Here is a 4,757-nt window from a genome sequence, read left to right as displayed (position 1 = left end):
GTTTGGCTGAAAAGTGTCTCCCCCCCCCCCCCAGAATAGGTGAAAAATGGGGAGGGGTCTGGGAAAGGAGAATTGGCTTGCTATCTCAATATTCTTTTCTTTTCTTTTTTTTGTGGCAGAGACACAGAGAGAGAGACAGAGAGGGGGACACAGATAGGGACAGACAGACAGGAAGGGTGAGAGATGAGAAGCATCAATTCTTTGTTGCAGCTCCTTAGTTGTTCTTTGATTGCTTACTCATATGTGCCTTGACCAGGCAGCTACAGCAAAGTGAGTGACCCCTTGCTCAAGTCAGTGACCTTGGGCTTTAAGTAGGCAGCCTTTGGGCTCAAGCCAGCAACCATGGGGTCATGGATATGATCCCACACTCAAGCCAGAGACTCTGCGCTCAAGCTGGTGAGCCCGTGCTCAAGCTGGATGAGCCTGCACTCAAGCTGGCGACCTCGGAGATTTGAACCTGGGTCCTCTGCATCCCAGTCCGACACTCTATCCATTGTGCCACCACCTGGTCAGGCATCAAGATTCTTTTCCATGCAGATCAATCATATAAAAGAATGCATACTTGATAATTGTGGACCTGGAAATATTTTTTCTCTAAAATGCTTTTATTTGTGCCTGTATATGCCTTCGGAGGTCTTCACATGAATCTAGTGCTGTTGGAAGGCTGATGGTACATAAGAAAGAAAAATGAGCCTGGTATTAGATATAGGGTCGTTTTGCTCAGAATAGGCTCTGTTTCCTTAAATAAGTCACTCAACCTCAAGAGAGTCAGTCTCCTTTCTCCTTTGTCAAAGAACTTTGAGGCCCTTCCAGCTCCCATGTTCTAATTCCCAGGCACCCTTTTGTGAGTGGAAGTGACAATGTCACTGAGGCTGCATTTATTACTGAATATCTCCATCAAGTCATCTTTTCCACGCAATTGGATTCTGCAGTGGTCTCATCTCAACATATCAAACAGATTTATGCAATTAATCTTTGACCTTTGCAACCACTAGAAAGGAACTAGAAAGATGAAGGGAACAGAGCTTTGGGGCATTTCTCTTCTTTCTTTTTTCTTTTTCTTTTTTATCATCAGATATTCGGTTTCCACAGCTTGCATGACCGATTCTGTGCTTCAATGACTCTCTTATAACCTTAGCATGTAAAGATGGAAAAATCCCCCTGACATTTTCAGGAAACATTTATTACAGACAATTTTATACGTCTGGTCAGAATGGGCTAACTGATTTTTCACAAGAACAGGATTTGGCAGAAAGCCTGGCCTCCTTTGGTCCCCCTCTTGCCAAAAACCACTCTGAAGCTGACCTGGAGGCCTCTTGATGTCCCATATGGGGTCAGATTGAGAAATGGCTTGGGTGGGAGTAGCCTCCCACTTACAGTGAGACACAGGATCCCTGTATAGAGGACCTCTCCGTACCTGTGTTTCGGGGAATGCAGGGCAATGCTCAGTGGCTTTATTTTCCTGGAAAGAACACAACATCCCATCATATAGGAATGATTGGGAAAGTCGCAGAGAAGCCAGGCCACACTCCATTCTCTCAGTTAGCCAGAAGGACAACGTAGGGTGATGGTTCCACACGCTTCTCTTTCAGATCTCCCCAGATGGCACGGGTTGCCTGGCCCAGCCCCGTGCCCAGCCTCTCCATCACCTGCTCCCCTCTTTGGTCCGACCGCTTCATCTCCACCTCACGATCCATCCCCACGCTGGCTCCCAAGGCAAACACTGATGAGAGGCAGCAGGTCCCTAAGCCACAGGAAGGGTTTCAGCAGGGTGTGTCGGGATCACATTTCAGCTTCAGATTTACTGCCCTGGCTGCAGCTGCACGGAGGATGTTCAGGTTACACGGTGGTGATAAGTCCTCGCTGGGCTGGAAGCACACGATGAGTTTTCCATGTGTGTTGCCTGTGTTATGTGGTGAACATGGACAGTACCCCAGCTTGCTGCAGAAGGCTGACGTTATTTTTTGGGGGGAGATGAACAGACTAGGCTGGGTTTCTGAAAATGGAGATATATATATTTTTAGAGGGTCTTTGGTCAGCCAGCTTGATGGCCATGAGCTCTGTTTGCTCCTGCTTCTGATTACTGTGTGACTTGAGGCAAGTGACTGAACATCTCTCAGCTCGCTCCTTATCTATAAACGGGGTGAAATAATTGTTATCTCCAACACAGGATCTTTATGATGATTATGCTCCTGGCCTGTGTAGATATTATACCATCTATTTTCTTTACTGAACCAGTGCTGAGGAAGGGGGGATGCTATAGCTAGAAGAGGGGGAGAATGGGAAGTATGTGAGTTCAGGGGGTGTGGGAGCAGGAAGACATGGTGTCTCTGAGTGGGACGGGCAGAGATGCTACAATATGGCCTGAGAATAGCTCTGGTCCTCTCTGTCTCAGTTCCAGCTCAGACATCCTAACTGCGGGCCTATCGGTTGGTAGTGGTTGAAACACTCTGTTCTTGGGTCTCTGGGACCAGCTGGATCTGGGTAATAGCTGGTCCCTCGAGACAGGTGTAATAGTCATCATTCTCCAAAGAAACGGAGCCAATAAGATTGTATGTGTTTGTGTGTTTCTTCTAAGGACTTGGCTCACAAAATCATGGGGGCATGGCACATCAAAAATCTGCAGGACAGGCTGGCGAGCTGGAGACCCAGAAAAGAACTGGTGTCTGAGTTCACAGGTAGTCTGCTGGCAGAGTCCCTTCCTGCTAGGGGACCTCAGCCTTTGTTCAGCTGATTGGATGAGGTCCAATCACATTATGGAAGGCAATCAGCTTTATTCAAAATCCACTGGTTTGAATGTAAATCTCACCAAAACATTCGGAATAATGTTTAACCAAATATTGGGGCACAGTAGCCCAGTCAAGTTATCACATAAAGTCAGCCATCCAGTGGGCATGCGCTACCAGTGGGGTGTGGCCTGCATTGCCTTACGCCTGACCCCAACCCACACCATTCATTCCCTTATCTTCCGGATGCTGGCAGGTGTTTGAGTTTGTGATGCTTACTCCAGCAACCCTCTTCACGGTTATGTACAAGATTTCATCATTGAACACTACACGATCAAGTTTGCCTTGCCAAACCCAAACAGCTTTCTGGATTTAGAAAGAAAATGCCCACTTTCTTTACTGGTGTCAAGTGTACCTTTTATTATCACGAACCAGCTAGAGGACAAACGTAGGCATGTTGGGGTCGTTGACTGGGATGGATGTGCTGTAACTCATACGAGCTCAGACGTGGAGCATGCTGGGATTGTAACAGTGCGGGACTGGGGATGGAGGGAAAGCCAGACATAGCAGGTGGGTGCTGGGAAAACCAAAGGGCAGGAGCAGCTGTCCTGGGGGCAGCCTGGGGATCCAACCCTCAGTGTCCAACGTGGGGAGCAAGTTTTTTTTTTTTTTTATTAGTGAAAAGTTACAGTTTTGCGATTGAGGCCACATATTGTGCTTTGACTCATATTTCTTCTGAGCCAACTGAAGGGTGTGAGGACACAAAATATGGGACACTTCAGGAATTAGTGTGTCATCTTAGCACAAGGGCCTTGCTAATCTTCTCTGTATCGTTCCAATTTTAGTATATTTGCTGCCGAAGTGAGTACTAGGAGTGGCAATCTCTGTGTACTTGTGGAGGTGCGTATCTGGACAGGGAGGGTTAATCTGGAGTGGCGTTCTCCCCACTGGTTGGTTCCGGAAGGCCCACTGGTTGGTTCCGGAAGGTTGGCGATACTCTAGAAGTCTGGGCAGCAGGAGCCGTGCAGGAAGGAGAGCAGCGTGAGCTACGCTGGTCTGGTTTTTCATTCAGAAAGTTCAGGTTCAGGGAAGGATTGATGGAGATAAAACCTGTGCCAAGGACATGGCCAGAGCATACTGGCAGAGCTGGAGGTAAGGGTGCTGTGGGCTAGGCCGTGTGGAGAGCCCAGGTTCGTCCCAGCACAGGCTAAGTGACCACAAACAGGGAGATGCATCTCAAACCCCACCTATTGCTGCTGCTAAGGTTGCTGTCCTGATCCTCACAGACAAGAGGATATGGGAGGATTGAAACTGTGACAGATGCAGGTGTCATTGTTGACTGTGACATGCAGGCAACAGGGCCAACAAGTCCATGTGTGTGCGGGAAACTGTCAGTGATGGCGGCGCCCTTGCTCCCCTGGGGTGCACCTCACTCATGACCTTGGATGAGGTCAGGAATGGAAGGGCATGGACTAATGAGGCAGTGGTTGACTCCTCCATGAGATGGCGCTCACAGCTTGTCTTTGTGTGTGCCTATGGTTTTTTTTTTTTTTTTTTTTTGCTTTGATAAACAACTCACGTAAATTATACTCTGTTTCAGAATTCATTGAAATAGGACTTGTCTTCTAATCTAAACAGCAGATTTATGTACTTTACTTACATGATTCATAGGAGATCATATTTCTGATAGTTAACCTCTTTTTCCTTCTGGCATGTGGAGGCAGAAGGCGATAAGGAGTGTATTATAATCTCTTTATCCCCCAACCCCAGGACCCCGCCCCCTTCCCGAGGGACTCACAGTCTGGCTAGACTTGAAGATTCACCTGTTGCTTTGACTCAAGGTAGACTTGGGGATGTGCTATGCGGGAGGTAGAAACAAGGTGGTATCACTGGGCGATGGAGGAAGAGATGAACTGTCTGGAAGCTTCTTGAAGGAAGATTGAGACATCAATGAACTCTGAAGGAAAGCTAAAATTTACAGTGAAAATTACTTTTTCTACAGACTCTGAATAGAGGCATCACAAACAACCC

At 47.5% G+C, this 4,757-nt stretch overlaps 1 non-coding gene across 1 annotated transcript; it reads right to left on the bottom strand.

Annotated features, from left to right (window-relative positions):
- Positions 1 to 3,488: 3,488 nt before the first annotated feature.
- LOC136401948 (U6 spliceosomal RNA) lies at positions 3,489 to 3,595 on the bottom strand. The gene has a single exon (XR_010750870.1). It is a non-coding gene; the product is annotated as a U6 spliceosomal RNA (small nuclear RNA).
- Positions 3,596 to 4,757: the final 1,162 nt, after the last annotated feature.

This window comes from Saccopteryx leptura, chromosome 3 (assembly GCF_036850995.1).
Source record: "Saccopteryx leptura isolate mSacLep1 chromosome 3, mSacLep1_pri_phased_curated, whole genome shotgun sequence".
Lineage (NCBI taxonomy): Eukaryota > Metazoa > Chordata > Mammalia > Chiroptera > Emballonuridae > Saccopteryx > Saccopteryx leptura.
Note: the sequence above shows the minus strand (reverse complement) of the source record. Positions and strands in the feature narration are given on the sequence as shown.